At 40.7% G+C, this 13974-nt stretch overlaps 1 protein-coding gene across 1 annotated transcript in view; it reads left to right on the top strand.

Annotated features, from left to right (window-relative positions):
* The window catches only part of LOC126184588 (protein vav), a 163635-nt gene that overhangs the window by 139394 nt on the left and 10267 nt on the right, over nt 1-13974 (top strand). The window lies entirely within an intron of this gene.

Genomic DNA, 13974 nt, shown 5'->3' with positions numbered 1-13974 from the left:
GCATGATATATTCCCCACATAAATATGGGAGAAGCAACATGTGATGGGCATCCATAATAAAGAGTTTCACACAGTTGGTATATACATCAATATTTAACATCAAACAATGGAAAATCCAGGATGGAATGTAACAATATTATGAAAAGGATAGTTGCTACTCACCATAGCATAGCTGCTGAGTTGCGGACAGGCACAACAAAAAGACACTTGGAAAGCGAGCTTTCAGCCAATAAGGCCTTCATCGAAAATAGATAACATACGTGCATACATTCACACAAACACAACTCTCACACACATGAGCACAGTCTTTGGCGCCTGAAGCTACACTACTGGCCATTAAAATGGCTACACCATGAAGATGACGTGCTACAGACACGAAATTTAACCGACAGGAAGAAGATGCTCTGATATGCAAATGATTAGCTTTTCAGAGCATTCACACAAGGTTGGCACCAGTGGCGACACCTACAAGGTGCTGACATGAGAAAAGTTTCCAACCGATTTCTCATACACAAACAGCAGTTGACTGGCGTTGCCTGGTGAAACGTTGTTGTGATGCCTCGTGTGAGGAGGAGAAATGCGTACCATCATGTTTCCAACTTTGATAAAGGTCAGATTGTAGCCTATCGCGATTGCAGTTTATTGTATCGTGACAGTGCTGCTCGTGTTGGTCAATGTCCAATGACTATTAGCAAAATATGGAATCAGTGGGTTCAGGAGGGTAATACGGAACACCGTGCTGGATGCCAATGGCCTTGTATCACTAGCAGTCAAGATGACAGGCATCTTATCCGCATGGCTGTAACGGATCGTGCAGCCACGTCTCGATCCCTGAGTCAACAGATGGGGATGTCTGCAAGACAACAACCATCTGCACGAACAGTTCGATGATGTTTGCAGCAGCATGGACTATCACCTCGGAGACTGTGGCTGCGATTACCCTTGATGCTGCATCACAGACAGGAGTGCCTGCGATGGTGTACTCAACGACAAACCTGGGTGCACGAACGGCAAAACATTTTTTTTTTTTTTTTTTTTTTTTTTTATTTTTTTTTTTTTTTTATTCCAGGTTTTGTTTACAGCATCATGATGGTCGCATCCGTGTTTGGCGACATCGCATTGGACGCACATTGGAAGCGTGTATTCATCATCACCATACTGGCGTATCACCCGGCGTGATGGTATGGGGTGCCATTGGTTACACGTCTCGGTCACCTCTTGTTCGCATTGACGGCACTATGAACAGTGGACATTACATTTCAGATGTGTCACAACCCGTGGCTCTACCCTTCATTCGATCCCTGTGAAACCCTACATTTCAGCAGGATAATGTACGACCGCATGTTGCAGGTCCTGTACGGGCCTTTCTGGATACAGAAAATGTTCGACTGCTGCCCTGGCCAGCACATTCTCCAGATCTCTCACCAATTGAAAATGTCTGGTCAATGGTGGCCGAGTAACTGGCCCGTCACAATACACCAGTCACTACTCATGATGAACTGTGGTATCGTGTTGAAGCTACAGAGGCAGCTGTTCCTGTACACGCAATCCAAGCTCTGTTTGACTTAATGCCCAGGTGTATCAAGGCTGTTATTATGGTCAGAGGTGGTTGTTCTGGGTGCTGATTTCTCAGGATCTATGCACCGAAATTGCGTGAAAATGTAATCACATGTCAGTTCCAGTATAATGTATTTGTCCAATGAATACCTGTTTATCATCTGCATTTCTTCTTGGTGTAGCAATTTTAATGGCCAGTAGTGTAAAAATTTACAATACAAATTTACACTAAAAATTTACTGATACAAATTTCATGTGATGTTAGTCAAATGACATAACGGCTGACTCTTTCAGATGTGAAGTCTATATGTAAAATGGAAAAAACACAACCATTACATGAGTCTCGTCACTATGCCAGCATACAACACGTTAAAATACATTAGAGTAATTATTAAAGTGAAAACACACATGGTGTGTTCAGTGTCTTAAAATCAAATGGGATACATGCCAATAAACTTAGCAGCACAACTGTATTATTAAAGATATTTAGAAATAACTTATACAAAAAATACATGTTTGGGCAGAGACATTACTACATAAGTATGCTTAATCTAAAAGTTTTACAGAGAGTCTCATAAGTGAAAACATAGTAATATCAAAACCACGTGAAGCTTAAAAATTGCAAGATGTAAGGGGCATAAAACTTTGTTATTCATGTGGGAAATAAGTAGCCAACCAAATTACAGTAATGATTATGATACAGTAAAATACTAGAGCATGGCTCATTCACAAAGCTATTATGTATGTGGAATGGAGGACTGTTTCTTCCAAATCGTCTGCTGGCTCGCCGAGCATGTAACATTTTCATACCTGGAGGGGCAGTTTCTTATGTCAATGCACTGTTATCTTGCAAATTAAGATCTCTTAAAGCTGCCTATTAATTGGCTGATTATTGACACGTTCCTGCCATAAATAGTATGGACATCATCTATTATTGTCTTTTATAAGTTTTTTAGATATGCATAGACCATTTTAATGTCCATTATACTATTTAATATGTACATGCAAGATGGATTGTGACCACATCATACTGTATCAGTTTCTGCCTTTCTTGATTGATAATTTGATAATCAAGTATTTGCTGTGGTTTATTATACATTCAGTGAATTGTGTTTGGTATACAAAAAGATGCCAACGGCCTTGTCACAGTGGTACCACTGGTTCCTGTCAGATCACTGAAGTTAAGAGCTGTCGGGCTTGGATAGCACTTGGATGGGTGACCATCCAGTCTTCCGAGTGCTGTTGGCAAGCGGGGTACACTCAGCCCTTGTGAGGCAAATTCAGGAGCTACTTGATCAAGAAGTAGCGGCTCCGGTCACGAAAACTGACAACAGCCGGGAGAGTGGTGTGCTGACCACATGCTCCTCCATACCTGCATCCAGTGACGCCTGTCGGCAGAGGATGACACGGCGTTCGGTCAGTACCGTTGGGCCTTCCGAGGCCTGTTCAGATGGAGTTTAGTTTCAGTTTTACACAAAAAGATAACAATCTCAACAGTATATAGGATTTGAGACATAATATTTGAAATTTTCTAAATAATGGGTGACATTATACTTCATGGTGTACAGTGCACATATTCCAAATCATTTTGTTCTGTATCTTTGGTTTCTGCTCTGTGTTAGCTGAGTGTACTCAAGAAACAATACCACACCTAATAATAGACCAAAGTAACTCATATATGCTACTTTTCATGTGTCCAAGTCAAATGCAGTTGAAAGTATTTATGCTGTGAATGCAAAGTTGTTCAACTTGTTAGCTAGGTGCTCAATGTGTGCCTGCCAGTTCAATTTATTGTGTTGTTGTCATGGTCCTCAGTACATAAACTGGTTCGATGCAGCTCTCCATGCTGGTCTGTCTTGTGCAGCCCTCTTCATCTCTGCATAACTTCTGCAACCTACATATATTTGAACCTGCTTACTGCATTCAAGCCATGGTATCCCTCAACATTTTTTACTCCACCCACGTCCATCTATTACCAATTGACTGCTCCTTGATGCTTCCAGATGTGTCCTTATTATTCGATCTAACCATCTAATCTTCAGCGTTTTAGCATTGCATTTCAAATGCTTCTATACTCTTCTTGTCCAAACTACTTATCATCCATGTTTCAATTCCATATGAGGCTTCTCTCAAGACAGTTACCTGCAGAAAAGACTTTCTAACACTTAAATTGGTATTATACATTGATTTGCCTAAAAAGAGCTGCACTCAGGAGGACCTGACTGATCCACTGCAAACTGGGTGGGTATGTTGCACACCATCAGCTGTATCAGTGATTTAGTTTATACAGTCAGCCACACATTCATGGGGCAGGGGTGTAGCTGTAACACTGTGTCCTTTTGTTGATATAAGTGTGCCCCAAATGGTTCTTCTGGCCAGTACAGCAATGCGTAGCATCACTAGAGCATCAGCTGAATGCGCACTATGCCAAAGCGACAAGTTCGACAGCAGGTTGCTCAGATAAACATGTTCATTGAGGGGGGCCACATCATGGGGCTGCAGGAGGCTGGATGATCGTATTGTCATATTGTGTGTGACACTGATCGTATAGACACCACCATCTCCCATTATTATAGGGTATGAATACAGGAAGGCATGCATGCACAACATGCAGGGTCTGGACGTTTGACATACACCACAAGGAGGGAGGACTGACGGATTTTCTGCCATGTGCAAAGTGATTCGATAGTAATGATAGAGGCCATTAAGTGGGCTGTCCTGCCTTCTGTGCAAAATCTCATAAGTGTTAGTACCATTGGTAGGCAGTTGCATGATGCAGGACTTGCTGCACGCCAAATGAGGCCTTCCGCTCACACTCGCACACTGTTATGCCAGATCCGCCAGATGTTGGCAGTGACTGACATGGGGCCCAGCAGACTGGTAGCAAGTCATATTCAGTGACAAATCCCACTTCTGCCTAGAAGGCAACAACCACTGGGTATGGTCTGGAGCTGCAGTGAAGTGTGCCGTGAGGAGTAGTTTGTGGTCTCCCATCAAACGTCCTGCCATCCTGGTGTGATAGTTTGGGGAGTAATATCCTATAGTGCCCATTCATCATTAGTGTTCTTAATTGGCTCCATGACAGCTGCACAGCACATGGAGGAGTTCCTGCCAGCAGTGGCTCTGCCATTCGTGAACACCCACACCCACGACCTATTTCAGCAGGACAACGCTTGTCCTCATATTGATGCAAACACTCGGGTGTGCCTTGCAGCTGTGGATGCTCTAAGACCCAAAATCATACTAATATATACATTTTGTGGCCATGTAATGCAATAAATGTTGTTCCTTCAAAGTTTAAAGTGTAATAATTTCGTAGTAACACCATTTACTTTCCTGCCAACAATTATCACAATCTTTCTTGTCCTTCTGGGTATACTTCTTTTATAACAATCAGTGTATATTAACAAATCCCCCATTTTCAGAAGTGCTTTTCTTTCTTTTGCCAAGTCTACATTTTATGTCCTCCCTACCTCAGCTACCATCAGGAACAATGTGCTCCATGTCCGTATTCAGGAGATTCACGATTGGAAGAAGGGCAGCATCGGTCATAAATTTGTAATCTTTTTATTGCAATTTGATATCAGCTACTGTGTAGCTATCTTCAGTGCATTATATCCAAGTCATGATTACTCACTATAAATATGATAGCTCATACTCACTGATGAGCCAAAACATTATGACCACCTACTTAAAAGTGTGTCTGGAAAGCAGTTCAACAGTGATTGTGCATAACATAGATTTCGACAGATACTTGATAGGTTTCCAGAGGTTTGTGGCACCAGATGCCTATGCACAGGTCACACACTTCCCGTAATTTACAAGCGGGTGGTTTGTGGGCATGATAGAGTCCCAGTTGAGTTTTATCGGATTCAGATAAGCCAAATTTCATGGCCAAGACATCAACATGAGTGCACTATAAGGCTCCTCGAACCATTGCAGCATGATTTTGGCCTTGTGACATGGACAGTTATTATGCTGGAAGATGCCACTGCTGTTGAGGACGACTATCAAGCCTAAGGGGTTACAGGTGGTCTCTAATAATATTCACGTAGTCCACAGCTGTCGTGGTGCGTTTGGTTACTACTGCAGGTCCCATGGAAGCCCAGGTGAATGCCACCCATCACATAATACTGATCCCACTGGCCTGCATCCGTGGCGCACTGCATGTTTCTAGCAACCAATCGCCTGTATGACGGCATATCTGGACACAACCCTCGACCTGGTTTAACAATAAATGACATTCATATGACCAGACAACACGATTCTATTGATCCGTGGTACGATCTTGGCGATCGTGTGACCACTGTAATCATAATTTACAATGTTGTTGGATCAGCGTAGGAACTCACAAGAGTTCTCTGCTGCAGAAATCCATGTTCAACACTGTGTGCCGAGTGGTGTGCACCAAAATACTTGTACCTGCACCAGCACTGTATTCTGTTGTCAGACCTGCCACAGATTGCAGTCTGTACTGCTTTAGAGAGTGGGCAAGCCTCCAATCACTATGTTCTGTGATGAGGTATGGACATCCAACTTCTTGTCACCTTCTCATGGTTTCAGCATTCTACAACCACTTTCCACAGATGCTCGCAACAGTAGCACACGAGCAGCTGACCATATTTGCCATTTTCGAGATGCTTGCTCCTAGGCATTGGGCTACAACAATCTGGCTTTTGTCAGAGTCCCTGAAGTTGGCAGATTTCCGCATTTGCGCCACTTATCATTGCTATAATGTTTCCCCATTCATCTCTGCTCTACTAATATACTTCTCCTGCTGCGTCAAATGCACTCAGCACCACCAGGCAGCATACGACCTCGTGGGCAGAGGTCGTGATGTTTTGGCTTATCATGTAACAAAGAGTTGTTTGTTACCCGTAATGCCAGGTGGTACCATGTTCTATCATACACTCTAAGACAAAAAAATGGTGTGCGTTACATTATCAAAATCCGTAACTGGTTCGAGGGCCCTGCCCATAATGCTCTCCACAGTTGAGAACATTTGGAGCATTATGGGCAGGGCCTTCCAGCCAGCTGGGTATTTTGATCATCTAAAGCGCCTGGTGGACAGAATTTGGCACAACATCCCTCAGTAGGACGTCCAACAATTCTGTCAATCAATGCCAAGCCAAATAACAGCTTGCTTAAGGGTCAGAGGTGGACCAGCGTGTTACTGCCGTGCTCAGTTTGTGAAGCTCTTTCACGCAATGAATCATCCAGTTTTTTTCTGAAATTATAATCATTTGTTTGTCTGTCCTTTACTACAGTTTGTAAACAGCCTTTTGCTCCCTGTATTTTTAATTCTGAGAGAATCTCGACTATCCCAGTAGCCTTTTTTAAACTTAGGTCTTTCAGTGTTTCAACGGGAATATTCCAGTCAGTGTTGTCAAAGGTTTACTCTAAATCTTTTTGTTTTGTGGGGTTCTGCATTTCTGCAGAACCCATATTGATGTTCCCTGAGGATGGCTGCTATTCAGTTTTTCCATCACATGTAATGATTTCCATCTCATTAGGATAATTCCTTCGTGGTGTGTCATTTTTACTTACTGTATTTACGATGAGTCACCATGATGTGGATATAATGCTCTGAAGATAATTACACAATAGCTGAAATCTGTCTGCAGTAAACAGATTAAAAATTTATGACTGATGCTGCCCTTTCTCCTATCGTGAATCTCATCAGTTACTTTACTGCCCAAATGGCAAAACTCATCTACAACTTTTAGTTTCTCATTTCATAATCAATTTCACTTAGCATCGTCAGATTTAGTTCGATTACAGTCCATAACTGTTGTTTTACTTTTGTTGTTATTCATCTTATAATCTATTTTCAAGATACTATTGATCTCATTCAACTGTTCATCCAAATTCTTAATTGTGCATTACAGAATTACAGTATCATTGTCAGAACTTTAACCTTTTATTTCTTCTCAGTGAAATTTAATTCCCTTCCGAATTATCTTCTTGGTTTCCTTTACTACTTCCTCAGTGCACAGACTGAATAACATCAGTGTTATGTTACAGTCCTATCTCACGCCCTTCTTAAATACAGTTTCCTTTTCATGCACTTAAACTCTGATAACTGCAGTCTGGTTTTGGTACAGTTTGTAAACAGCCTTTTGCTCCCTGTATTTTTAATTCTGAGAGAATCTCGACTATCCCAATAGCCTTTTTTAAACTTAGGTCTTTCAGTGTTTCAACGGGAAAATTCCAGTCAGTGTTGTCAAAGGTTTACTCTAAATCTTTTTGTTTTGTGGGGTTCTGCAGAAATGCAGAACCCATATTGATGTTCCCTGAGGATGGCTGCTATTCAGTTTTTCCATTCTTTTGTAAATAATTATGTCTGTATTTTGCAAGCATGACTTACTAAATTTAGTGTTCAGTGATATTCACGTGTGTCTACTTTGAGAAAGAAATTTTTACGTTCTTCTTTTAGGCTGAAGGTGTTTCCCCTGTTTTATATATCTTGCACACCAGCTGGAATAATTTTGTCATATTTGGTTCTCCCAAGGATTTCAATAATTCTGAGGGAATGTCAACTATTCCAGGAGCCTTGTTTCCCCCTTAAGTCTTTCAGTGCGGCTTCAAATTCTTCTCAAAGTATCATATCTTCTCTTATCTCCTATATCATCATCTTCTTCTTCTTCCACATATATTTGTATAACATTGTGCTCAAGTTTGTTTTACTTATATAGAGGCTTTGTATATTCATCCACATTTTAACTTTCCCTTCATTGCTTCATACTGGCTTTCCTTCTGAGCTCTTGATATTCATACAGTTTTGTGTCTTTTCTCAAAAAGTCTCTTAAATTTTTCTATAGCTGGCATCTATCTTAGCCCTACTGATGTATGTTTCTACAGACTTGCACATGTCCTTCTAGGCATTTGTGCTTAGCTATTTTGTACTTTCTGACAGTCTCATTTTTTAGACGTCTCTATTTCCTTTCTTCAGCTTCATTTGCTGCATATTTATATTTTCTGCTTTCATCAATTAAATTCAACGTCTCCTATGTTATCCTTGTATTTCTACTAAGCTGTACCTTTTTACCTGTTTCATCCTGTACTGGCTTTACTATTTCATCTTTCAGAGCTACCATTCATTGTTTACTGTATTCCTTTCCCAGCTTTCATTTAATCGTTGCCTAATGGTGACTGAAATTCTCTACGTCTGGTTCCTTAAATTCAGGAAGGTGGTGGAAAGATGACAGCTATGCTTCCAACTGAGAAAAAGTGCCTTGCAGTTGTTTGGGCCATCAATAAGTTCCAAATGCATTTATTTGGCAAATTATTCACTGTTGTAACATACCACCATTCTCAACGCTGGCTGACTAGCCTGAAATGTTTGTCAGATTGATTGGTGAGATGGGCACTGAGGCTTTGGGAGTATGTCACAGTGGTATAGAAAAAAACAAGGACACTGATTGCCTTTCAAGGGATCCCTTGTGAAACGCGACAGTGTGGATGAAATCTCAGCCATCATTGCATTAAATGGCATTGCTGGTGAACAAAAGGAAAATCCATCATTGCTGAAAATCATAGTACCTCAAAGGAGGAGGAACTGACCAAAAGAGAATTCCAGATAATAAACGATACTTTGGAAAAGAGGAACTGTGATCTGATGGGTCGGAAATGGTTGCTTGTCATTCCTGTTCATATACGGCCAGCCACCCTGATGCTTTCCATAACACTAGGACATTGAGTCATGAGATTCATGAAGACTCTTGATGGAATCAGAGGTATCACAGGTACCACTGGCCAGGTATCTGCCAATCTGTTAAACACAATATGAGCCACTGACAGGAATAACAGTGACAGAAGCATGTGCTGCAGTTACCTCACAGGCTCCAGTAACAATTCCACCTGCAACAGTGCCATTCCACAGAGTTGGACTCAACCTCTTGTGGATTCCTGAAGTCAGCAAATAAGAATCAGTTGATAACAGTCTGCACTGACTGCCTCACCTGCTGTGCTGTCATCAAAGTTGGGCCAACTGTCAAAGCTCTGGAAATCCCAAGGTTCTTTAAAGAAGAGATAATGTTAACACAGTGCACCCCGTGTGATGGTCTATGATCATGGAAAGGTTTTCCAGTCAATACAAGTATCAGAGGTAATTTCACATCATCGACACACAGGATGACAACAGCCTACCACCCGAATATGAATGACCTCACAGAATGCTTTAATAAGACATGAGCAGATACAGTCTCGATCTACATTGATGTTGGACACAGAGGTACAGATACAACACTGCCTGTTGTGACTTTCACATATAACACAATGAAGCAAGCCACTAATGCTTCACACTGTTCTTTCTGTTCTACAGTCATGAGTTCAAAATAACACTGGATACGCAGTTCTCATATCAACCAGACTGTACCTGGGCTGACTGTGTGAAACGCCTCATGACTAGGACTGAATGGGCCGGTTCGCATACGGGCCCAGGATGCCCATTGCAAAGACCGAGAGCACTATAATGCTAAGCACTAGCCAGTGAGATCAGCCCTGGAGACTTTTGATGGATCTTTACTCCTATGCAGAAATTGAGGCTATCAGAAAAATTACTGAAGTGGTACTTTGGGCTGTATCATATTTTTTTTTTTTTTTTTTTTTTTTGCTTGTTGAATGTAACATATGAAGTCAAGGATTATGACCCTTTATCAAGAAGACAAAAGCACATAGACATTGTCCATGTCTTCCAAATGAAGCCCCCTCTACAGTCCTGAGGTACAGATCAATGATGAGATTTCTCATTCAAGGGAAAAAACAGAACTGCTCATCAGTCACAAAGCTTTGATGGGAGTGGCTGCCTACGATACTCATCACAGAGAAGAAGATGTGCCAGGCCTGACCAGAACATGTGGGTCCACCAGCATTAGCAAGATCTAGGTCCGTGGTGCTGCAGTCAGCTCCAATGAGAACTTTTGAAACAACAGGTCCCTGTGTCTCCAGGAGAGGGAGGAATGCCATGAGTTGTGCTGCATCCAGTGTGGTATAGCAATTAGTGTCGCTAGGTGGCATGCTACAGGTCTTCAGAAACTTAAGTTTGTGTATGCTGGAGTATTCATTGTCAGTGTAAATAGCATCAGTCTCATCCAACAGTTCTGTTTTGCTCTGTCTGTATGCTGGTGTTCATAATAAACTGCTTTCAGTACAAATTGCTGTACTTTATTGATGACCTGCTGATGAATGTGGTGACAAAATGGCAGCGTAATCAGGCTGAAACCTTTCAGTATCCTCAGGTCTTTTTCATGTATAAAGTCTTCTTTCATGATTCTTAAACCAAGTGTCAGTGATGATTAAATTATATTCTCTACTAGATAGTTTCCTCTTTCATTCTTTCCCCTCAGTCCATTTTCTCTTGCAATTTTTCCTCTCCTTCCTTTTCCTACTATTGAGTTCCAGTCACTCATCACAATTAAATTTTCACCTCTCTTAACTATCTCAATAATTTGCTGTATCTCATCATACATTCTTTTATTCTCTTCATTATCAGCAGAGCTAGTTGCCACCATAAACTTGCACTATTGTGACAGATGTTAGCTTCATATCTGTCTCTGGTATGATAATGTGTTCATTATGTTATTCATAGTAACTTACCCATATTCCTTTTCTCTTATTCATTATTAGGCCTACTCCTTTATTCATTATTATTACTCCTATTATCCTGCATTACTCCTATTTGATTTTTGTATTGATAACCCTGTACTGACCTGCCGAAAAGTCCTGTTCTCTGTGCCACTTCACTTCATTTATTCCCACTGTATCTAATTTCAATCTACCATTTACATTTTTAAATTCTGTAGCCTACCTACCGAATTAAGGGATCTAACATTCCACCCTCTGACCCATAGAATGTTAGTTTAGTTTTGTCTGATGATGACATTGTCCTGAGTAGTCTCTGTGTGGAGATCCAAATGGAGGACTGTTTTACCTCCAGAATATTTTACCCAAGAGAATGTCATCATCATTAAGCCATAAAGTAGAGGTACATGCCCTCAGGAAAAAAAATAATGGCCGTGGTCTCACTTAGCTTTTAGCCATTCATAGTACCAGGCCAACAAGGCCATGTTGGCTAATGTTACAAGGCCAGATCAATCAGTCATCCAAACTGTTGCCCCTACAACTACTGAAAAAGCTGCTGTGTCTCTCTCAGGAACAACGAGTTAGTCTGGATCTCCACTGATTATCAACCCCCCCCCCCCTCCCCTATCATTGAGGCATGCAACCCTCCCCAACTCGGAAAAGTCTGTGGTTTGGGATCTTAATTTGGTCACTTTACTGTTCGGTTTGGAATTGCTTCTTGAGAGTCATAGAAATCTTTAGATTCAACCATTTAGCTGAATCCTTGTTTCTAAGATATGAAGGATACTGATCAATCATTCAGGAATTTTTTCAGTTAACACAGAAATACAGTATTGTCTGCAAACAGAACTGACAGGGAGCCAATATTTTTGCTGATTCGCATACACTAGAAATAGAACTGGACTTACTATGGAATCTAGTGGGACACCCTATGATATGATATTTTCCAGCCAGAATTTAAAACAATGCTAAATTTTTGTTTTCTCTGTCATAAGTGGCATTTTAGCCATTGTAGGGCACTGCCCCTAATGCCATACTTTTCAAGTTTGTAAATAAACAAGGCATGGTTTACAGAAACCTTTGTGAGGACTGAGGACACAGAGACTTCATACCACCTTATTACTTTTGTTTAATGATGTGCTCATTTTTTCCACCGAACTGTTTGCTGCATGTATGGTGGTTCTTCCATGCTGAAAACCAAAGTGACTGTTTAGGATAGTGGAATATTTTGCAATGAAGCTTTGGATTTGGGTAACAGCATTATCTTCAGGTATTTTATATGTAAGTGGGAGAACTGACAATAGGATGATAATTTCCCATGACCTCCCTTGGTCCTTTTTCGAAAAGTGAATAAACTTCAGCATATTTCAGTACCTCTGAAAAACAGCACTCTTCAAAACGTTAACTACTTTAGCTAGTGGGTGTGAAATTATGTTGTGTGCTGCTTTAACAACTTTAATGAGTATTTCAATCCCCCCTTTCCACTTTACGGAAAGTTTTGAAAATTTTGTAAGGTTTTCAGAATTTTCATCAAAGCCAATTGGGTTTATTCATTGGGATAATCTGTTACACTGACATCAGACTTTGCTATATTTATAAATAATTGGAGCACTAAAATATGACATATTCAATTAAATCTGGATTTTATTTTAGTTATCTGTGCAGCCACCTGTTCCTTACACTGGAAATTGTTATGCCTTGGGTGATACACTTTAATTTGTTATATTATTACCTGAGGTTCTAGGTGGAAATGTTTCATTAATGACATCCAGAAAACGTTTTGAATTAAATGATCCACAGTGGCTGTAAAATACTTTTATTCAAAGTAACGACCAGTTTTGCATCAGTTGAAGATGCCTACTCAGATGATCTGCACAAAAATCAATTAAGAAAATTTTTTTTTACAAAGAACCTATTTAACGTATTTAACAACTCATAGCAGAAAGGTAACTGCCTCAGAACCACTCCCCATCATTCACGTCTAGTTATAAACATATAGCACCCTAAAAGTGGTATGCTAAAGTTAAGATGCAGGTGATAACGTGGGACCTGTAGAAGTAAAACTAAATAAAGGCCATGTGGGACAAAAAAAGCTGTAGAGAAGTAACACATCTAGACCACTCCAGTGTGTGAATCCATTAAACAAGAAGAGCCTGACACACCACACGGAGGAAGGTTGTTGTGAGGCAGCAGGCAAGGCACTACCTACTGCTCCATAGTGTGGAAGATGTTTACAGAAGGTGTGAAAGTTGGGGGGACAGCTGAACTTGTGCTATTATTCTGATGAACCCATCTGTCCCTATACTTCGAGATGTTGTACAGCTACATAAAGGAAATATGACAATCCACCCAGTTATTAATACCAGTTTTTGTCTAGAGAAGCTATAGGCAGACTGTTTGAATAGAAACTTTAAACACCTGCTAAATACAACATTTCAAATGGAGATAAGCTGATTAGTAAACATTCTGACTTGTCATTCCTGGAGGGCACTTCTCTTATTTTCTTTGATAAAAGAAACGTGTATTGAAACGTACCAATAGACCAACTATATCATATAATCAGTGAGAATTGTAGGGAGTGTAGTAGAAGACTAACAGAACTTTTCAGGCTTTCCCGATGTATGTGTTGCAAATACACTTCTTGGGTTGACCACCGGGTCATATTGTGCAAATCTCACACTATTTCGTCGATACAGCTGTTCGACATCATCAGGTAGTGATACATGCTGTTGTCAATGCTACAAGACGCAACAGATGATAATTGCATGGCGATGTCAAAATTTTTCAAGCCAGGAGCAGGCAACACATTTGCGGGAAGTGGCTCGCAGTTGGAGG

Source organism: Schistocerca cancellata, chromosome 4, assembly GCF_023864275.1.
Source record: "Schistocerca cancellata isolate TAMUIC-IGC-003103 chromosome 4, iqSchCanc2.1, whole genome shotgun sequence".
NCBI classification, from domain to species: Eukaryota; Metazoa; Arthropoda; class Insecta; order Orthoptera; family Acrididae; genus Schistocerca; species Schistocerca cancellata.
Note: the sequence above shows the minus strand (reverse complement) of the source record. Positions and strands in the feature narration are given on the sequence as shown.